Below are 22919 nucleotides of genomic sequence, written 5' to 3'. Positions count from 1 at the left end.
CATTGTATAGATGGGACCTTAAGACCCAGAGAGGACTCCCCTCTCAATCCAACGGTTAAGACTCTGTGCTTCCACTGCAGGGGACTAGGGTTTGACCCCTGGTTGAGGAACTAAGATCCCATATGCCATGCAGTGTAGCCAGCAAAAAAATAAGGCCCAGAGAGGGGCAAGGAATTGATCTGTTTATCCACCCATCAATGCATCAATCTTCAATGCATCTATTCATCTGTCACCTACCCATCTATCCACTCATCCATCCACACATGCATTCATGTATCCATCCATGCGTCCATCAGCTATCAAGCATGCGTGCACACATCCACCCATACATCCACACACACACGCGTCCATCCATCTATCCGTCCCTCCCTCCTCTCCTTCTAGGGAGCCAGGGCATAGCCCTAGCCTCTCAACCCTAAGCTCTCCACAAGGGGCCACAGTTGCTTTCAAGTCCATGGCCGCACAGAGGAACTTTCTTGACCCCATTAGGTAGGAAAGAAGCAAGCCCTGCTAGTGGAGCTCATGCCAAAGTACATACTATCTCAGGCACCTGCCCTAAAGCCTGTTCACGGACAGCTCAGGGCAGGCAACTGCTTAGAGCCCACTCTGCAGATCAGGAAACGGCTGCCCTCCTGGGATTCGCTTTCTCCCTGCACTATGACGTGGGGCAGGTGTGGCTTGGCCAGGGGTGGGGCGGGAGTGGGAGACACTCTTGGTGGGCAAGAGGTCAAGCAAAGGCTCTCTAGCAGGACTGCCACGGCAGGCAGGTGGCGAGGGGATCCCTGGGTCGCTACAGGATGGTGGGAGATGTGTGGGGAAGAGCTTGCACATCAGGGAGCATGCACTCGGGGACTTCGGAGCCCGCCAACGCTCCCATATGCAAGGGAGCTCCTGAAGGTTACAGGGAGAGCTGGTCCCCAAGAAGGGCAGGCAGATGGGGTTTGAGCAGAGTGATGCCAGCTCCCTGTGCGCCCGCAGCTTCAGACAGCACTGCAGAAGAGGCTCGGGGGCGAGCAGCTCTGAGTGCTCGCAGCCGCCAGCTGCCGCGAACAGGCAAGGTAAGGAGATGGCACAGGTGCATGTACAAAAGGACTATCTGAGAAGCAGGAACTGCAGCAGGGGGTGGGTGGTGGGTCCCCAAGGAGGCCCTGCAGCACAGAGCGTCTCCTGGCTCGCTCCCCTCCTCCCTGCCCAGGGAAGGGCCCAGCTCGCATCTGTCTTCTTCCCTCAATTCGCACCTGGGAACCATCTGCTTGCCTCCTCCCCATTCAACGTGCTTTGCCTACAAATCCAGTATGCTATGTCCCCATACTCCCTTCCAGAAAGGCAGCAAGATGGAAGAGCAAGTCTGAGCCCTGGCACTTTCTCTTTTCTGTCTTTAGATAAGATATATAAAGTTCACTCATCTGTAAAGGGGAGGGGAAGGTGATAATACATCCAAAGAGAAGGGTCAGACATACGTGCAGAGAGAAGCCCACAGTATGCCTGGCAATATGGATGTGTTCTATCACCCACGGTGATCATAAAAATGTCTACCTCCTGGGCACTGCTGGTGGTGCTGGGTGGAGTCCTGGAGGCCCCTGTGGGTGGCATCACCACTTTAGCTCCAGGAAAGAGACCCACTGGGAGGGACACTGAGGGTGCTGGGGCAGGGGCTAATTGTAACCAGAACAAAAGCAGGTTTATCCTTGGGGCCACATTTAAGAATTCAGAGCTCCCCACACGTTAGATGGTAACGCTGCATATTTCAGCAGCATCCAATAATCAACTCTGTGGACATTTCTGCAGTGAAATAAGTGAACCCAGAATACATAAGGGCTATAAATAGCCCCACTTGGACTATAAATAGCTTCACCTCAGTTCAGGCGGGAGTTTGCTGCCAAGTGAGTTATGAAAAAGTGTTTGCTTTTCAGAGCTTGCTGGAGTTTGGAATTGAGGATAAGGAATTGCGGTTCTGCACGTCAGTGTTTTTCATCTCAAACCAGGGAAACAACTGACTGTCAGCCCTGGCTCATCCCGCAGCCGGCGAGGTGCAGATCAGAGTCACAAGCCTCCTGCCCCCAACACCCGCCAGGCCCTGACCCCGGGGACACTCACAAGGAGACCAGTCAGCAAGCAAAAACAAAGGCGCACACGCAGAAACACACGACGATGCATGTAAACATAATCACACCAGCCGCAGGCGCGGAGGCAAACCGAGCCGCAGGCCCAATCCGGCCTTCTCGGTGCTTCAAGGATGGGGAGGGAGCCCTCGGGGCCCGCTGTTTGGGAATGCTGATCGACATGTTCTGTGAAGTTGCTTCAGTGATCAGAATAAAAAGGGGGGACCTCCCTGGTGGTCCAGTGGTTAGGAATCTGCCTTCCAATGCAGGGGACTGGGTTTGATCCCAGGTTGGGGAACTAAGATCCCACATGTTGTGGGGCAACTAAAAGTCCCCGTGCCACAATGAAGAGCCCATCCATGGCAAGGAAGACCAAGCACAGACAGGAAATAATTTAAAAAATAAAATAAGTAAAATAAAAGGAGGTGTTGGGGGTGGGAGAGGGATACATTACGAGTTTGAGAGTAGCAAAAATAGTCAACAAGGTCCTACTGTATAGCACAGGTAACTATACTCAATATCTTGTAGTAGGCCACAGTGGGGAAAAACATGAAAAAGAATATATATGTACACACACATATATGTATGTATACGGGGCTTCCCAGGTGGCACTAGTAAAGAACCTGCCTGCCAATGCAGGAGACGTAAGTTCCATCTCTGGGTTGGGAAGATCCCCTGAAGTAGGAAATGGCAACCCACTCTACTCTTCTTGAGTAGAGAATCCTGTGAACAGAGGAGCCTTGTGGTCTACAGTCCATAAGGTTGAAAAGAGTTGGACACGACTGGAGTGACTTAGCACGCATACACACACATATGTACATATATGTATGACTGAATCACTTTGCTGTACACCAGAAACTAACACGACATTGTAAATCAGCTCTACTCCCATAAATAACTAACTAAGGGTGATATTAAAAGGGCAGCATCTTCAGTCCCAGAGATGCCCTTATGCCCCCAGGCTCTCTTTTGAGGCCAAGCCCTAGTGGATCTCTGTCCTATTCCAGGTTCCCAGGGTGAACACAGACAGAACCTTCAAGCTGCTGCTTCTAGGCAGCCCCAAGAGACTGGTCTCACAGTCTGGAGAGGGAAGCCGAGAGCAGGGACAAGCTTACCCAGGAGGAGGGGGTAAGACATCAAAGGCAGAGCCCAGCTTTGAAGCCAGACCAGGATTCCCATAGCGGCTCCACCCTTCACTGGGTCTTGGCAATTTACTCCCTCTCCGAGCCTCAGTTCTTCGTTTATAGAAGTAGGTCCAATGTCATAGACATCCCGTAGGGTAGTCCGGCGGAGGTGGGGTTTGGTAAATTAAGAGACAGTGAATGGGGACTTCCCTGGTGGTCCAGTGGTTAAGAATCTGCATGCTAGTGCAGGGGACACGGGTTGGATCCCAGCTCCAAGAAGATTCCACAGGCCCCGGAACAACTGAGCCTGTGCACCACAACTATAGAAGCCTGTGTTCTAGAGCTCATGCTCTGAAACAAGAGAAGCCACCGGAGTAAGAAGCTTGAGCACCAAAATGAAAAGTAGCCCCTGCTCACCACAGCTAAAGAAAACCCCCGTGCACAGCAACGAAGACCCAGTGCAGCCAAAAATAAATAAATAAACAAAAAAATTGTTAAATGCCTTTAAAAATGAGAGAGAGACAATGAACGTAAAGTGCCCAGCACACAACACCCAAGGGACAGTAGCAGCTGCCATCAGTACCATGACGATGGCAACGGTAATGCGGAGACAGCCCTGCTAAGGGAGGGCTTCCCTCTGACCTGTATCCTCACACTCACAATAGTCAGGAGTAGAGAAGTAACTCATCAGTATTGTCCTCACCAACCTTCCGACCACCGGCTGGGACCCCTGCCTGCATGATGACATGAGGCAGGCAGACAGATGCCCTCTCCGCATCTTCTGTTGGAAGACTGCAGCCAAGAGGCTGATGGGGACTTCAGTCAGTTCAGTCGCTCAGTTGTGTCCAACTATTTATGACCCCATGGACTGCAGTACGCCAAGCCTACCTGTCTTTCACCATCTCCCAGAACTTGCTCAAACTCATGTCCATTGAGTCAGTGATGCCATCCGATCATCTCATCCTCTGTCGATCCCTTCTCCTGCTCTCAATCTTTCCCAGCATCAGGGTCTTTTCTAATGAAAAGAAAAGACCTTCGCAGCAGGTGGCCAAAATATTGGAGCTTCAGCATCAGTCCTTCCAATGAATATTCAGGACTACTTTCCTTTAGGATTGACTAGTTTGATATCCTTGCAGTCCAAAGGGACTTGGTCAAGGTCAAACCGGGCAAATTAGTCACAGGGAGGAAACAAGAACCCCTGATTCTGAGCCCAGGATTACCCACCGAAGCCAGCATCCTGAAGCTGGTAGCCCTTAGCAGCCTCTGGGCACTCCTGGGAGTAAGGCCACCTTAGGGACACAGGGATGTGAAGCCACATCCGGTGGCCCGGGCTGAGTGAGGCGCAGGGCTGGTGAGCTGGAGGGGGGGGGGCAAGAAGAAGAGGGGGTGGCTGGGGTGCGGGGAACTGAGTCATCTTAACCGGTCCAAGCCCATCGCACACAGTCTGGCTCTTCTATCTTTGGCGGGGAGCCTGGGGCTATTTCTGGAAGCTCTGCACACAGCCCGCCACTTCCCTGCCAGGCTGACTGGGTCAAAAACAAAACCAGCCCAGCAACAGCCCCGTGTCAACAGGGTGGGGAGGGGGGAGGCACTCGACAGCCCTGAACGGAACAGCAGGCTTGGGGGTGGTGGGGGCGGTGGGGGCAGGCACCACCCTGCAAAAAATAAAATAAAACGAGGTGGTGAAACAAACAAACAAAGCTAGTGGGAGGCAGCAAGATGCGGTGGGGAAGACTTGCTTTGGCACAGATGGACTCCAGTTCAAATTTAAGCTCTGTCTTTGAGCCAGTCTTTCAACCCCTCCAGGCCTCAGTTCACCAGTTTGCAGGAACATCATCCACTTCACGGGGTTAGGCAGGATTAAATAAGACGATGCTGGGGCACTGGGTACCTCCTTCTGGACAACTGAACTCTTCGCCTCAGCCTGATACTCTGGTCATCCCTCCAAGGCAGCTCAAAGCCCCCTCTCCTGGGCAGCCCCAGTCCACCCAAAGCAAGTACTCAGAAAACCCCTGTGGGTAGAATGAAAGTGGGGAAAGGGTTGGCAGTAGAGATTGGAGGACAAGAATGGGAATGGTCATGTAGGGCATTTTTCCAAGGAGCTGGGACCACGGGAGTGGCAGTCACAGGTTATCATGTCTCTCTGACAGAAGACAGGTGAGGGCTCAGAGAAGGGAAGTGACATGCCCAAGGTCACTTGGCGAGTCAGAGCTCAGGGAAGCCCAGCTGGTCCCAGTGAGGGCTGAGGTCCTCAGCAAGCTGCGCTCTGATTTGTCTGGAGGAGAAACTGGGGCCTAAGAGCAGGGAAGACAGCATGGCTCAGAGAGGAAGGTACAGGTGGCATAGGACATTCTTGAAGGATCATCTTTGCCCAGGGGCCTGGGCTCAGGGGTCTGGAGCTAATTATGGACCAAGGAGGGTGGGAGCATGTACTGGGAAGCTGACAGCCTAGTCAGACCCCCCACCCCCGTACTTTTCTCATTAGACTCTCAAAAAGGAGCTCAGCTTGATGTTTTGCAATGACCTAGACGGGTGGAATGGAGGTGGAGGGTAGAAGGGAGGCTCATGAGGGAGGGGATATATGTATACATTGGCTGACTCGTGATGTTGTGCAGCAGAAACTAACACAACGCTGTAAAGCAATTATACTCTAATAAAAGAAATGGAAAAAAAAAGCCCCAGGTTTGGACTCACAATAGCCAGAAGGTGGGTGCAATCCATGTGTCCATGGATGGATGAACTGATAACCAAATGTGGTCGATGCATACAATGGAATGTTATTCAGTCTTAAAAAGGAAGGAAATTCTAACTCCTGCTACAACATGGAAGACATGATGCTATGTGAAATAACCCAGACACAAAAGAACAAGTGGTGTATGATCCCACTTCTATGAGGTGCCCGGAGAGATTCATAGCGACAGAAAGGGGCTGGGGGGAGTGGGGGCTTAGTGTTTAATGCGGACAGGCTTTCAGCTCAGGGAAAGAAAAGAGGTCTGGAGATGGATGGTGGTGATGGTTCATGAGAATATGAATGTACTTAGCCGCTGAACTGCACACTTAAAAATGATTAAAACGGTAAATTTTGTTATATGTGGTGGTGGTTTAGTCGCTAAGTCGTGCCTGATCTTTGCGACCCCATGGACTGTCACCCACCAGGCTCCTCTGTCCATGGGATTTTCCGGGCAAGAACACTGGAGTGGGTTGCCATTTCCTTCTGCAGGGGCTCTTTCCCACCCAGGGGTCTAATTCCAGTCTCATGTATTGCAGGCGGATTTTTTTTACTGACTGAGCTATGAGGGAAGCCTGTTACGTGTATTTTATGTGTGTTATGTGTACTTTATCACAATTTTAAAATAAAACAGAAAAGGGAGAAAAAGCCCTAGAATTGGGTACAGGGTTTTCTTTGGGGGTGATGAAAATATTTTGGAACTAGACAGAAGTGACTGTACAACATCGTGAGTGTACTAAATGCCACCGAATTGTATACTTTAGAAACAGTTTTATGTTATGTGAATCTCAACTAAAAAAAAAAAATTAAGCTGCTGAGGATGAGGCAGGTGGCTCCAGTGGACAGGCACCCTGGGCGGGGCTGGGAGCTAACAGTGTCTTCCACCACTGAGCCTATTACTTCTCTCTGAGCAGGAGCATCTAAGGGACATCACAGTGTGGGCAGGGATGCAGACAGGTGGTTGAGATGCCAGCAGGCAGGCAGGCACAGGCCACCTGGTCCTGGCAAAGAGGAATGCATGGCACCATGGCAGGGTCCCTCCATCACCCCTCGATGTAAGCAGTTCCTAGAAGTCAGACACAGGAAGGGTTTCACACAGCAGCAGGATCCATTGCTCCTTGGTGGATGGGGACTCAGGGCCCTTTGAGGGAGAGGGATACACCCAAGGTCTGCAGGAGGTCACGGCAAGGCTGGACCTTATATTCTTCAAAAGCATCCAGCCTGTGCGTGCAGGTGTGGAGACCAGCATCCCCCCATGGCTGAGATGTGTTCAGTGCATCTCGTTTGGGACAGGCCCTGGACGCACGGGGATGAAGGCTCTTGCAGGTGCCAAGCACCTAGATGACCACTCCACACTGTGCCCCCCCAGTGTAGTGCCCCGTGAGGGCCCAGTGCTGAGAGAGAGGCAGAGTCGGGGGAAGGCAGGGTGTCCGGCTGGCCCCTGGACAAGGTTCCTGGGCAAGCTGGCAGGATGTGGAGCTTCCAGAGAGATTGAGGGAGGGAGACCCGGTTGCAGAAGCCAATGGGGTGGGACGGCACATTGGGGGAGGGGGGTGGTTGGGCTTTGCAGAGGAGTCGATGGCAGCATGTGGGAGCACTCCTCCCCCTGCAAACCCATGAGCCAGGGGTCCAGGGCTGGCACCGCCATGTCCCTTTGGCTGTCCTGGGGTGAGTCTCAGTCTCAGGCTCAGAGCTCATGGGATGGGGACTCGGATGCTGTGTGCAATACCAGTCCTTTGAGGGCTGGGAAAGCATCTCCCAGGACGGCACGCTCAACCCTACAAGGTCCTGCCGGAAGGCTCTTATGTCAAGCAATCTGTCTCCCTGGGACTCAATCTGGTCCTAAAGCTCTTCAGAGCCTTGTTTAGCTTTTCTTGCCCAGGACACCATAAAGCATGCGTCCAGGACTTCTCAGGTGGTCCAGTGGTTGGGAATCTGCCGGCCAATACAGGGAACATGGGTTCGCTCGCTGGTCCAGGAAGATCCCACATGCCACAGAGTGACTACGCCCGGGAGCCATGACTATCGAGACTGTGCTGCAGCTACTGAAGCCCGTGTGCCCTGGAGCCCGTGCTCTGCAACAAAGAAGCCACCGCAGTGAGAAGCCCGCACACCGCTAGAGAGTAACCCCCGATCGCCGCAATTAAAGAAAGCCCATGCGCAGCAACGAAGACCCAGTGCAGCCAAAAACAATAAAATAAATTAAAAATAAATATATAAATAAATAAAACCAACCTTAACAAAACAAAACAGGTGTCCAAGCCCCACACCCTCTCCAGGATAGTTACCCACGCTCCCCACTGGCTATTACATCACCTCCTGTGCCCTGGGCTCTGATTCTACTCACAGAGGCAAAGCTGCCCTAGCTGACAACAGAGCCTGAGGCAGCTAAAAGCCCCAGATCTGTTTCCTGGGACCTCCCCCTGCCAGACTACTGCTTCCCCTGCCGGTGCAACAGACCTGCCCTGCCTACTGGGTGGAGTGGACGGCAGTGCGTCCCCCCAAATTTGTGTCCACCTGCAACCTCAGAATATGACCTGATTTGGAAATAGGGGCTTTTTCAGATCTAGTTAAGGATCTTGAGAGGAGATCATCCTGGATTTAGGATGAACCCAAAATCCAATGAAGGGTGTCCATATAAGAAGAGGAGAGGACATAGGAGGAGGACACGCAGAGGGGACGACCATGTGAACACAGAGAGATTGGAGAGACGCAGCCACAAGTCAAGGAACACCTGGGGCCACCAGGAGCTGGGAGAAGCCAGCAGGGATCCTCCCCTAGAATCTTCAGAGGGAGCACAGCCCTGCCGACATCTTGATTTCAGACTTTTGACCTCCAGAACGGAGAGACAATCCATCTCTGTGGTTCTAAGCCACCCAGCCTGAGGTCTATTGTCACAGCAGCTCTGGGACGCTGGTTCACTGGTTTGCAGCATCAGGAAACAGGATGTAGCCCGAGCTGACCACATGGGCATCACCCAGTGTGCCCCTGTGCTGGGAGCCTTCAGGAGACAAGGCAATGGCGTCCTGGCCAGGAGGGTGACACCGGAGCTCAGCAGGACAGAGCACGCCTGTCACCAGGCTCTCACCAGGGCTGCAGCCCAATTAGGTAAGGTCACTTGAGGAGCCCATGCAAGGCTGTGAGAAACCATTCTCTGTCTGCTATGAAGTGGCTGCTGTATGTGCGGCCACACGGCCTTTCTGCTTTCCCCACGCTGGTGTCTAGACAGCTTGTTCCATGCCCCAACACCCGGTCAGGCCAGCCCAGCCCAGCCCTGTCTGAGTTCTCAGGGGCGCAGCCCCAAGCCAGCACCAGAAGCACAGGCCTAACCCAAGCATTGCTGTTTCTTCCCTTTTTAAAAAATTTTGACCATGTCATGTGGCATGTGAGATCTTATTTCCCCGATCAAACCCGTGACCTTTGCACTGGGAGTCCTGAGTCTTAAGCACTGGACCACCAGGGAAGTCCCAGCCACTGCAGTTTCTCTGGTGAGAGATGCTTGACCTCCACCCTGACCTTTGGCTCCGTGTCCCCTACCTGTCTCCATTTTTGGAGAACCTCTCATTGGGGGATGGGGAGCTGGCCGAGGCTTCTGGAAGCTCTGGGACTGAGATTGGGGTTACCCTGGTCTCCTGTTGGGTAAGGGAGCTCAGACAGCTGAGCATCAGCAAACCCCTGTGCGGGGGAGGGGCTCTCCCTCTCCCAGCTCTGTGGATGCTTGCCAGGGGGCAAGGTTAGGGCCATCACAGCACTGATGAAGTTGGCGCTCAAAGGGCTTTGCCATGGCCAAGAGCAGCATCTCTGCAACTGAAGTCCAGGGATGAGCTGCTTTAGAAATATCTCGTGAGCTTGTTCAAAATCAAGATTCCTGGGACTTTCTTGGTGGCCCAGGGGCTGAGAATCCACCTTCCAATGCAGGGGACTCAGGTTCAATCCCTGTTCAGGGAACTAAGACCCACATGCTGAAGAGCAACTAAGCCTGCCCACCACAACTAGAGAGTATGTGCGCTGAAATGAACAACCTGCCTGCTGCAACTAATAAGGGCCCCCTGGGGCCCCCCTAGAAGGCGCTTGCTGCTGTCAACTGCCTGCAGAGACAGGTCTCATGGAGCACCCAGGCCAGGCGGCTCCGAGGAATGTGGCACTGGCCAGGCCCAGGCAGGAGCCCTCCCACTGGCTGCCGTACTTGAGTCCTCGCAGACTGCCAGGTGGTTAGAGGGAGCACAGCTGTCCATGGCATGGAGGCTCTTCTCCCAGGAGTACCGGGAAGTATCTCCTCCTCAGGCTGCACACGAGGCAGCCCTGCCTGCTAAATGACCGCCTGGGGACTTCCCTGGGGTGCAGTGGTTAAGACTCCATGCTTCCAATGTAGGGGGTGTGGGTTCGATCCTTGGTCAGGGAACTAGGATCCCACATGCTGGGCAGCACTGCCAAAAAGTAAACATTTTTTTTTTAAAGACAACAACAACAAACAGGACCAACTGGTTCTTCAGCCAGGACCAGTAGGGGGTATACCTCTAAGGGCTCAGCATTGAAAAGGCTCTGCATGCACCGGCCCAGCCAGCATTGGCTGTGGGGCAAGAAGCAGCCCAAGAATGTGATGGCTCGTGCCCGTGCTTTGCAGAAGGAACATCACCTTGTCACCAGCGAGGTCTCGCCACAGCTGCAAAGGGAGGGGGGCAGGTAGAAGGGAGCAGGGGCCAGTGCGGAGAGGAAGGGGAACTCTTCCCTGGCCCTGGAGCTGCCCAGCCCAGCCCAGCTTGGCTCTGGGGTACTCAAGAGAACCTCTCTGGGTCTCTGTGCCAACTTCCCCAACTTCTGGGCCTGACCTGGAATCCCCAGTGCGTAGGCTGCTACCCGGGAGGGCAGAGGGCTACAAACAGCTTCAAGCCGCCCTCTTACCCCAGGGGGAAGCGGCCAGGAGGTGATTCAAGCATAGATTCTGCTCTCTGTTCTCTTTCTGGGTCTGGGGAGGCCCCTCCTTGGCACTGTGGCCACATCCGGCTCCAGCAATGAGACACACTCCCTGTGCCTTGGTTTCTCCACCAGGGACACTGCTGGGGCCCTGTGCCCTCAGCTGGCTGGCGAGGCCCAGGCCTTCCTCTTCTAAGCCGCAGGCAGCTGAGTGACCACACCTCTGATGGAAGCTCCCGCTGGCCATGGCACAGCACTGGCTCTCCAAACATTTGGGAACATGTAAAGCAGCAGCTGACCTGGTCCCGATCCTCGGATGACCTTTGGTACAGAGTGTCTATTTGAAACTAATCCTTTTCTTGAGTTCTGCCCTGGAGGAGAGCCCTATAACGCAATCACTGGCATCATCTTGCTCCTTCTCTCGGCCCGTTCTCACCCAGCGCCCCTGGCACGAGGATCGCCCTTGTTCTGCACAGAACACAACTCAGGCTGGCGGCACTGAGTGACTTCCGCCAGGCCTCACAACCGGGACTCAATGCTGGGTCCATGTGGCTAACGACTTCTGCTCCTCCTGTCTCCCCAGGGCAGCCCCCACCTCCCAGTCTCCCCATCCAGGAACCTGGAGTACCAAGGTAGGACTTTAGCCATGCAGTTCGCAGGGGCCCAGTGGGCAAAGGAAACCAGGCAGCTGGCTTGCGTTCTGAATTCCCCGTTCCTGGTTCCTTGTCTGCGCAGCCTGCTGTGGCCCTGACAAAGCCCAGTCACAGCCGCAGGCAGTGATAATGGTGTGTCCACGCCTCGAAAGCTGTGAAGTGCCTGACAAGGGCACGGGGCGACAGGCGGAGTGAGGTGCTGGCCAGGAGTGTGAGGCTCTGCATATACCCTCCCTGGTCCTTCCCGCCTCCCAAGGGCACCGTCCTTAACCCTGTTGTACAGACCAGGAAACTGAGCTCAGAGAGGCCTGGGGGATCTCCCAGGTCTCACGCCTAGGCTGATGGCAGAGAGTGGACAGGACAGGGGCTCGGTCTCGCTTCCACCTCCGCATTTCCCCAGTGGGCAGTGGGCACCTGATGGTGTGAGATGGCCCAGAATGAGCCCCACACTCCCTCTCTGTGCTGCCTTCTGTCCTCCCTGCGACTCCCGGAGAGGTGAGGAGGACCTGATGAGAAATGATCCTCTTGCAGCAAGGTGGGGAACCTGGAACAGAACTCGCTGGGGGTGCTGGCTCGGGTACCACCACGCTCACCTTGGAGGTTGGGGTGGCCCACGGGCAGCAGAGCCGGAACTCCCAGCGAGCATGCCAAGATTTACTGAAAGGGGTTCTCTGGAGCCAGGGGTTCAGTGGAAGGCCACAAGGCTGACAGCACGGGAAGGGAGGCTGCAGCTTGGACCCAAACGAAACCAGCATCCCATCAAGAAACCATCAACTTCATCCAGGCCTGGGGCAAGCAGACTCAGGCCCCGGGGAAGGCCTCGCCCAGCCCCAACCTCAGAGGCCCTCCAGTCCAAGGAGAGCCCTATCTTGAGAGAGTCTGGCCTGGCCACAACCTGAAAGCTCCCTGACCATAGCTCCCTCTCGCCCGCAGGCTGGCCAGCCATTGGCTCTGTTCATGTGGCTTCTTAAGGTACAAACCCTCCTCTGTTATGTCACTATTCTGTCCAGTTTTAGAGAAAAGCTCTCAAACGCTGTTTTTTTTTTTTTTTTTTTCATTTCTAACTTACCAAAAAGTTGCAAAAATAACATAAGAACTCTTAGATTCTCTCTACCCAGAATCACTGTTTAAATCATCTGCTTTACCACTGGCGCACTCTCTCTCTGCGTATCTATATGCATATATCTACATACTCCAAATGCTTACAGTCTTTTCTGAGCCATCAGATAGTACAATACCAGGATATCTAAATGCATGATAACAACCCTCTGATGCCAATTCTTGAGATTCACTGCCACACACCCTCACATTCCTCTCCTCCTGGCTGAGGTACATAAAGTGGGTGGTGCTCTCTCCAGGTTACAGATGAGGAAACTGAGGCACAGTGTCCTGGGGTACATGGCCCTCCTTCTACACCAAGCCACCCACACCTAAGGTCTCATAAAACACACACACCCACTCTGCAGACTTCTGGATGATAAGACGATGTCTTAACTCTTTTTCTTTTTTCCCAAAGAACATTTCATGTGCTCTCATTTATTTATATTTGGCCTGGCACACAGGATCTTCGTTCCCTGACCAAGAATCAAACCCACGGCCCCCTGCAGTGGAAGCATGGAGTCTTAACCACTGGACCACCAGGAAAGTCCCTACCTTAAGTTTTACAAGAATGTGAGCCAGGCTGCCCCCACAGCACAATAGAGAGCAGATCAGCACCCGGAGAATCAAGATTCTCTACAGAGCAGAGGGGGGGAGTGATGGGCGGTGGGTGAGTAAGGGGCTCCCCACTCCACCCTGCACCACCTCCTCCTTCAGGGCCTGCCCTCTGCTTCTTTCTTTTTCTCTCCTTAGACAGCTGGGATGGAGGGCCTCCTCCCTGGGGGAGCAAGGACTGGATCTTCCCTTCATCCTAAAGCCCAGAGGCAGGGGACCCCATGCAGAGCAGGCTGCGTGTGTAACTGATGAGTGAATGAATGAGTCCGAGAGCTGAGTTCTGGCTCTGCCATAGGGTGGGCTACTCAACTGCTCTGATGCTCAGTTTATGCTTCTGCTCAGTCGCTCAGTCCTGTCTGACTCTTTGCGACCCTATAGACTATAGCTTGCCAGGCTCCACTGTCCATGGGATTTCTCAGGCAAGAATACTGCAGCAGCTTGCCATTTCCTACTCTAGGGGATCTTCCTGGCCTCAGTTTTCTCACCTGTAAAATGGGACAACACCAACCACTTCTACAGTGTGGTTGCAAATTTTTATATTAGATGAGATTTGTGAAGGCGCCTGTGAGGTGGGTGTTAAGATCCCAGCTCAGAGTCTGCTGAACCAGACAATGGGGAGAGACGGAAAGCAGAGCTGAGGATGCCTAAGTACGAACAACGTGGGGAGGCACACACACACTTGCATGCACGCGTGCACGCACGGCCTCCGGCTCAGCACCTCTTAAGCTCAGCACTCTCTCTCTTTGACAGCCCCTCTTCCTTTCAGCTTGAGACCCTCAGCAGCCCAATCTGAAAAGCTGGCACCTGGGGCTTCCACTGAAGACACAAGTATACTAATGTCTATAACACACCTAACAACATAGCAAAGCCTGGGGTGACGTGGAAAAGAGGAATGGTAAGAGAGGAGGGCAGAGCTTTCCAGAAGTGGACACAAATGGTCTGTCTCACTCACATAAGACTCGGAGCTAAAAAGCAATGCACAAAAAGGACAGCTGTGTGATCTTATCAATACTGGTGAACTGTTTATGGGAGATCATGTTATCAAGGGCAGAATGCCAGCTGGTACATGCATCCCTGATGGAAGCAGGGAAAACGGTGTGTGTGTGTGTGTGTGAGTGTGCATGTGTATGACTGCGTGTGTGTGTGTGTGTGTGTGTGTGTGTTCAGGCACATTGCAAAGCAGACCGGGAGAGTTGAATGTTCACGAGCTTCTGTTCTCCTGCACAATTTCTTAAGCCATTTGTGTAAAAAGATGAATTGCCACCACTAAGATTTTCTTAGTCTCAGCCTCTCAGGTGGTCGTGGTCCCAAGTCCTAGAACCCTGGATGTTGAGCCAGGACCACCTGTCCTGCCCGGACACAGCCTGGGTAGGGGGGACGCCAGCGCACAGGGCAAGGCAAACCAAACTTTCCCCGCAGAGATCTTCCTGTGGGCTTCCTGAGGTCTGTCCGAACCACCAGGCTTCCCACCAAGCCCTCCCCTGCATCCCAGGGCTCCCGTCGAATTAAAGAAGAGAGAGAGCCACTCACCGCCTGAAAGCCAGCCAACACGGCCACTATTCCACTTTTCCTGGAGTGAGCTTTCCACACTTGGGGAGGCTGGAGCCACCGGCAGCCAAAAGGCTCCCACCTCTCCGACCTGCTCTCACACCCTCTCCGGCTCTTTACGAGGCTTTCAAGTAAGGCACCGGTTTGTGAGGTTGCTCGGAGAGAGGAGGCTGGCTCCTTGTGCTGGAGGACAGGAGAGGGAGGGGGGGAGGCTGGCACAGAGCACTCAGGATTCACTCTGGATGAAAGCCGGCGGGTTGGCGGAGCCGTGCTTCCCTCCCGCCCCACACCACCCCCCCCCATCCCCGCCCCGCAAGCCAGCCCTGCTCTGCCATCCTTCCGACTTGCTGGCGTGCTGATTAAACACAAACGTGGATCGCCCAAGCATTGCCCCCCAACCCTGGACGCCCGTGAAAGACACCCCTCCTTGAGGGGAGGCCAAGTAACCCCAGCGGCCGCAACCTCCCGTGGGTTCTGGGACCTGAGCTGAGAACGGGGTGCCGCCACTCACGGGGCTGACCTTTCCCGTGTCACATCAGATTTTCCGTTCTCCAGCAAACCCAACCCAACCCAACCAGCACACGGCCTCCCCACCCCATCTCACGACTCGTAAAGCCATCAGAATTTACAGCAAACCGACCAGAATCCAGACGTGGCTAATGTCATTAAGAAGCCTGCACAGCGCCCAGATGCCGGCAGGGGCTCGGTGACAGACAGACGCCAGCCTCGCAGCAAAGGGAAAGCAAGACACAGCACAGACGCCGCAGGCACAAAAGCCTTCCTCTCATCCTGCCCCACAGGAACCGATCTGATTATCAAAGGGAAACACGGAGGACTCAGAGGTTAAGGCGGCTTTAGCGAAACGGGGCTTCGGGAGCAAACACAGTTTAAAGAGACCCGACCACAGACCCAGCCTGGGGTGGGGGGTGGGGGAGCCCTGCCTTGGGCTGTCTGTTTTTGAACGCAGTCCACCAGAGATAATGCACATAATCCAAGCACATAATCCAAGGAACCGCCTGACTCTGAACACATACCTGAGTGTCTAGGCGCCCTGCCACCTCAGCCCCCAAGGTGGGGACCACGATCACGGCTGACTATTATTTCCTCTGATACCTGCACCAAACTTTCAAGCCTCCCTCTGAGTCACTGGCATTCACTTTCTATTTAAAGATCATACAGGGCTTCCTCTTAAGCACCATTCAAACCCGTGGCTTCTAAGAACTGAGTGTTAAATCTGTTTTCTTCGGGCCTCACTTTCCATCAACAGAGATGTTCTCCTTGACAGCGAGGGGTTGTTTTTTTCCATCATCCACTGCCAGGAGGCAGAGGTAACCAGAGGGGCACGGATCCCAAGACCACCCCTGGGACGGGCGGCGGATGGAGTAATCTCCCCGATTCCTTTCTGGAGAGCTATGAGAAGCTGTCCTGAATGCCATGGCTGGAAACAGGGTAGACACAACGGAAAACCTCAACCCGCTGGGCAGCGGTCTTAGGATTCTGTCTGAGCCACACTCTACTGAGGGGCTGTCCCAGACACACAGTGGTACCGCCCGGGACAGCCAGACAGCTAGGACCCTCCCTCTGCCCGGATCAGCCTGACTACACCATCTTCTGGGAAATGCTTGGTTACGGGGACGTAACATTTCCCCCACCAAACTCCGTTTCCAGGTGAGAAAGGATTAGCTAGAGAAATCTGTACCAAGCCATCACCACTTGGGAGCCCTGTCCCATCTGGGGTGCACGTGCGTGCCCCCAAATTCCCTCTCCCTCCTCGTGTGGTCAGACCACAGTCCAGGAAAGCAGACTGTTCACGCTGTGTGGTGATGAGGCTGAAAAACGGAAGAGCAAGAGACAGCCACAGACCCAAGCACCGGGAGTGGGAGGGGGCCGCCTAGAGCCACCCTGGAGGAAAGACCCCACATGCGCCCAAGCTCTGCTGTGTGCCCTCCAGCTCCGAGTCGGGCCACGCCTCTCCCTCCCTCTCCCCCTCCACCCCAGCGACTCCAGGGAAAACAAGCAGCCCACGTGACCAGGACAGAGCCTGCCTTGCTAATAAACCCATCCCAAGGCTCTGACAGTTTTAGAACATTACCTTTCAGGAAGAAAATGTAAGGACCGGGAAGAGGGGAGACAAAGTGTCAGAGCTGGAAGCCACATGCCATAGGAGCTGGCCGGGGGCTGGTCCCACGGTCTCCCATGTCTGCGGAGGATCCCTGAGCTCCCCATGCTGACGGCCTCAGGGAGCCACCCCCGGCACACAGCCCTGCCGGCAACCCATGCCTGGAGACGGCAGGGCGCCTCAGGGACCAGGGACGGATGGAGGGATGGACCGATGGATGGAAGCGCCGTGAGCCTGGCGGGGACGGAGGAGGAAGGGAGGCCAAGAGGAAGGGGTGGGGAGAGAGGAGAGAGAGGGAGGGAAGAGGAAGAATTGATTCTCTCTCCTCCACTGGGACCACTGAGCTAAGTTGCCATGGAGAAAGGGGAGCCGCTGGCAGAGCCCGAGGCGGGCGGAGGAACCTTATGCCGGAGGGAAGGCGTCAGCTTGGAGCCAATCCCCACACTTCTGGTGCGGCCTCCCCCGAACCAGGCCTTCTGGGCTGAGGCGGCCAGGCTGGGAAGGGAACTGGCCCGACTCAGTAGGGCAGACAGCAGCTCTCTGCCCGCTGGGAGGAGACAGGGGTGAGTGGACAGAAAGCTCAGGGCTTCCTTGCCTGCTTCACTGCGCTCCATCACCCCGAGATGAGCTGCGCCCCTCATCTCATGCCCGGCCACCTGCCTGGCTAAACTCCCTGGGGACTGAGGGGCCTAGAGCCCCTCCCGACGCCCTGGGTACCACCTGGGGCCCTGGTGTTGGAGGAGGCATTTCTGACCTCCACCTGTCTCCTTGTCTCTAAAAATCAGCATTGCCAGACCTTAAGGTGCATTTCTCCATGAGTTTCAGCCATATTTTCCAACCTCAGGTGGGATGAGGGGACATTCAACTAAGGGAGGACCTCGACACCCAGAGCCTCTTTTGCAGGAAGTGCAGGAAAGATGAAGGCACTCTGGGGTGCCGGGTGGATGACCCTCCCATGTAGACAGCCCTCCCAGGTGGACGACCTTCCAGGGTGGATGACCCTCCAGGTGGACAATCCTCCTGGGTGGATGCCTCTCCGGGGTGGACAATCCTCCTGGGGGGATGCCTCTCCGGGGTGGACAATCCTCCTGGGTGGATGCCTCTCCAGGGTGGACAATCCTCCTGGGTGGATGCCTCTCCGGCGTGGACAGCCCTCGCAGGCTCTGCCTCCCTGCCTCTCCTGCGCTGGGCTGCTGCCACTGGCCCCTGCCGGCCCCGCTGCTAGTCCAGTCCACGACCCCAGCCCCAGCTCTGGCCTTTGCTGCTGGCCCCACACTCACACCACACTGGAGAAATGGGGACAGAGAGAGCACCGGGAGGCCTGGGCTGGGGTCTCAGCCTCCCTCTTGGAGGTGACATGACAGGGGCACATCCAGGCCCATCTCTGGGCCTCCACTCCTCACCACAAGCGGACACAACCCCACCATCCTCCCAATTGGAACTCCAGGGCAGTTCGATACCAAGACAGCAGGGGCCGGGGAAGGTGCGTAGATACCAGCTTAGGAACGTTGTGCCCTTGGGGGGAACGGAAGCATGCCGGGCACAGCCCCCACACATCCCACCTCCCCTTGCTGCCCACGGCCAGGACTGAGGCCCTGGAGAGACTGAAGGCACCGGCAGAGGCCTTGCACCCCCTGACGCACACAGGCCCGAGGGTGGCCCTGGCTGGGTTCCGGTCTCTGAAGGCCGCGATCTGGGAAACCTTTGCTCTCCACCATTTTCTTCTAGTCTCCCCCTCATGCTTTATTATGAAAACGTTCACACACACAGCAAAGTTGAACACATTTCCTATTGAACACTACATACGTGCACCATTGAGATTCTACCATTTCCTCTCTCTTGTGTTTAATGTGGCAAAACACCCATAAAATTTACCATTTTTTAAAAGACTTTTTTAAAATGTGGACCATTTTTTAAAGCCTTTATTGAATTTGTTATAATATCACTTCTGTTTTGTGGTTTTGGGGTTTTTTGGCTGAGAGGCATGCAAGACCTTAGCAACCCCTCCACTGGAAGGAGAAGTCCTAGCTGCTCGTGGTGGTGGTGGCTTACTTGCTAAACTGTTCTGACTCTTTGAGACCCCATGGACTGTAGCCCACTGGGTTCCTCTGTCCATGGGATTCTCCAGGCAAGAATACTGGAGTGGGTTGACATTTCCTTCTTCCCGACCCAGGGACTGAACCCTCATCTTCCGCATTGCAGGCTGGTTCTTTACCGCTGAGTCACCAGAAAAGCCCCGTCGCCCCTGAACCACCAGGGAAGTCCCATTCTTACTGTTTCAAAGCCCACAGGTCAGAGGCATGGACTGCCACAATCCCCTCTCATTCCAGAACATTTTGACCACCCACAGTCTCATCATGATAGGCACTGACTCCCCGCCTGCCCACCCCCCCCCAAGCCCCGCCCAGCTCCCAGCAACCACCAGTCTGCTCCCGGTTTCTGTGAGTTCACCTGCTCTGGACACTTCAGATCAATGGGCTCGTACACGCCATGGCCCTTCATGTGGCCTCTTTCACTCTGCATCGGGATCGGGTTCTCGAGGTTCGTCCACTTGGTAGCGTGTGTCAGTGTTTCACTCCTCTTTACGGCTGAATCACAGTATCGGAGTCATTGGATATGTGCGTTGCTTCCAGCCATTGGCTATGGTTCTCTCACTTTTAGAATGAGTTTTTCAGAACCCAGTGATGTTTCCTGAAGCCTCTTCTATGGGATTTGGTCTCAAAAGGAGGCCCCAAATGGAAATGTCAATCCTTGCTCAGCCTTTTCATTAAAGCATTGCTCCCCACTGGGTAATGGAGCCTGAGTCAGGGAGCTCCACCAGGCCCTGAGGCAGGGGTGCCAGACACGTGTGTGGCCAGCTAGTGGATTTGGGTCACCTCTGTCCCAGGAAGCGGCCCTCTGGGCAACAGGACCCATGTGCACACCATGCCCACATCTACCCAATGCCCCCAGGTTCGAGTGCTCTCTTACACTCACTGGCTGCCTGACTAGTGAGTCATTTTCCTTTCTCTGAGCCTCAGCCTCTCCATCTGTAAAATGGGGGCAAATAGTCTCCACCTTGAGGGGGTACTCTGGAGATGAGACTGGTGTTGTTTCATGGAACTTTCTGGGATGACGGACGTGTTCTATGCCTGAGCTACCGCTAGCCCAGGGGCTACTGAGCCCCTGGAAGGTGAACAGTGTGACTGGACAATGGAATTTTTAATTATATTTTACTTTAATTTAAACTTGAAATGAAGGGACTTCCCTGGGGGTTTAGTGGCTAAGATGCTGAGATCCCAATGCAGGCAGCCTGGGTTCAATCCCTGGTCCAGGAAATAGATCCCACATGCCACAATGAAAGATCTGGTGCAGCCAAATAAATAATGCTTTTAAAAATTAAATTTAAATTAAGAAGTCACATGGGGCTACTGATGATTGCTCTGGACAGAGCAGCTCTAAGGTCTTAACAGGCTGGGAACACAGGCCCTGCACACAGCTCCTGTCTTTTCCTCTATCCCTTCCCCTCCCTACTTACCCCACGGTGTCTGGGCAGTGGAGCGAACCTCTGTTTGCAGCCTGGCCCCCCACGCTCCCTCTAAAAGGACAGAAGGTGGGCAGTCGGGCTCTCAGGGAACACAACAGGCGTCAGCTGGGGAGTGGGCACAGCGGACTCCATGATGATGTAGGGCCCTGAACCGCTGACCTCTCCTCCTGCCCCCCCGGCCCCACACCCCTATTCTAGAACCCCATCTCCTGCCGTTTCCCCCAGCAACTCCTGAGGTCATCCCTGGAATGTCCAGGGAGGAGTTGGAGGATTGAAACAGACCCTCTCAGCACTCCTAAAGTAGCAGCAGGGATCCCTGTGGGGATGGACAGGGGGTCCGTGATCTCTGCCTGGGCTATCTTGGCTTTTCAGGGACACCTTCCCACGTTCTCACAGGCTTGTGCTCTGGCACCAGGGCTGGACTAGAGTCCAGATCAGATTTCAGTTCGACCTTCTCACTCTGCAGATGCTGAAACCCAGACGCGCGGCTGCAGGAACACAAGGCAAGGTGGGGGTATAGGGAGGGGGGCATTGGGGCTGAAGTCCAGGCCCCCGACTCCCCCCAATCTGGCCTTCATGGGCCTCCTGAGAGGCAGGAGACTCTGAGATGGGCCAGGGTAGGAGGGGACCCCCAGCACTCCACCCCACACCAGGGCAGATCAAGGGCCCAGGGGACAGCTGTGTGGCTTCAAAGCCAGAACAATGGGAACCAAAGCCTGGCCAAGCCACCATCCCACTCCTGTTTCCCCCGCACCAACCCCACCAGCCCCTATCTGCCCAAGTTGGGGAGAAGTGATGTCTGGGGGGTGGCAGTGGGGACTCCAGTAAAATTTAAACATAACCATAAATAACCATAACTCCACGTGTGCTGTGAGCCCACCAACAGGTACGGGTCACCTAGAGACTGCTGCCGAGGACTGGGGGCCCTGGGCGGCTCCCCCTTCACCCTGAAAAACCTCCTCTTAGGCTCCCACATGCCCCCTGCTTCTCTTAACAGGACTGCCAGAGGGATCTCCTACAAACCTGTGCCCCAAAGTGACCTGGCCTCACCCCACTCACAGTGAACATCTGGAGGCCCTGCTCTACCCGCCTCAGAGAATCTGTCCCTCGGACCATCTGCCCAGAGCCCCTCCCCCTGCAGCCTCTGCTCTGGGCCCCTCCTCACTGAGGCTTTCCTTGACCACCCTTCTTTCTTTCTTTGCCATGCCGAGCCTCATGTGGGATCTTAGTTCCCCGACCAGGGATTGAACCCACACCCCTTGCACTGGATTGTGGAGTCTTAACTGCTAGACTGCCAGGGAAGTCCTTCCACTTTATTTCAAACTTCACTCCAATGCCAGCACTCCCTTGACTTTCCCCTTTACTTCATAGCTTTGATACTTATCTAAAATACTATGTACTTTCCTTTCTTCTTCTGTTATTTTAAAAATTGTAGTAAAATACACACAACATCAAGCTTACCGTCTCAATCATTTTCAAATGTACAGTTCCGTGGCATTAAGTACCTTCATACTGTGGTGCGACCATCAACCCCATCCATCTCCAGAACTTCTTCATCTTGTAAAACTGAAACTCTGTCCCCACTGAACACCAACTCCTGGTTCCCGGCCCCCCGGAGCCCCGGCACCCACCATTCTACTTTGATTGCTTTAGGCACGCCACAGCAGTGGAGTCATACAGTCGCTATCCTTTTGTATCTGGCTTATTTTACTCCGCTTCCCTGGTGGCTCAGATGGTAAAGTGTCTGCCTGCAATGTGGGACACCCAGATTCAATCCCTGGGTCAGGAAGATCCTCTGGAGAAGGAAATGGCAACCCACTCCAGTACTCTTGCCTGGAAAATTACATGGACGGAGGAGCCTGGTAGGCTACAGCCCATGGGGTCGCAAAGAGTCGGACACGGCTGACCAACTTCCCTTTCTTTCTTTCCTTTATTTTACTCAGAGTAACACGTTTTGGGTTCATCCATGATGTGACACGTTCTTTTTTTAAAAAAACTGTCTTTCCCACTGGAATGTGGCACGAGTAGTAAAGAACCCATTTGCCAATGCAGGAGATGCAAGAGATGGGGGTTCAATCCCTGGGGTGGGAAGATCCCTTGGAGGAGGGCTTGGCCAACCACTCCAGTATTCCTGCCTGGAGAATCCCCATGGACAGAAGAGCCCGGTGGGCTACAGTCCTTGGTGTCGCAAAGAGCTGGACATGACTGAAAGGACTTGATAGATATGCCCACTAGAGTAGAGGCTCCAGGGACAAAGATTTGGATTGGGTTGTACTCACTGCTATCTCCCCACGGCACCCAGCAGGCAGTGAACACATTTTTGGGATGAATGAATGAGCGCCTGAGTGAATGAATGAAGACTCTGTAGTACCCTACACTACAGGGCTGGGTCTGCCCCTCCCCACATCGTGAACCAACTCCCTTGATGATAGCCCCGCCCCATGGCTCTAGACCCCTGCCCTGGAGTCCCAGGGCCACTGTTCCAAGGGGTG

The 22919-nt window shown here is 54.4% G+C and overlaps 1 protein-coding gene across 18 annotated transcripts in view; it reads right to left on the bottom strand.

Annotated features, from left to right (window-relative positions):
* Window positions 1-22919, bottom strand: part of PITPNM2 (phosphatidylinositol transfer protein membrane associated 2) — a 159813-nt gene that overhangs the window by 70334 nt on the left and 66560 nt on the right. For 3 of the 18 annotated variants that reach the window (XM_086347378.1, XM_086347382.1, XM_086347386.1), the window contains exon 1: window positions 14765-14965. The exons of 12 other annotated variants lie outside the window; for them this stretch is intronic. The gene's annotated coding sequence lies outside the window, so the exon portion shown is untranslated. Of the gene's footprint in view, window positions 1-14764; window positions 14966-16874; window positions 17145-22919 lie in introns of those variants that run through there. 3 more of the 18 variants (XM_086347383.1, XM_086347389.1, XM_086347371.1) reach the window with 3 other exon arrangements.

This window comes from Bos grunniens, chromosome 17, assembly GCF_055505025.1.
Source record: "Bos grunniens cultivar Pamir isolate PY7600 chromosome 17, Bosgru_T2T1.0, whole genome shotgun sequence".
Taxonomy (NCBI): Eukaryota; Metazoa; Chordata; class Mammalia; order Artiodactyla; family Bovidae; genus Bos; species Bos grunniens.
Note: the sequence above shows the minus strand (reverse complement) of the source record. Positions and strands in the feature narration are given on the sequence as shown.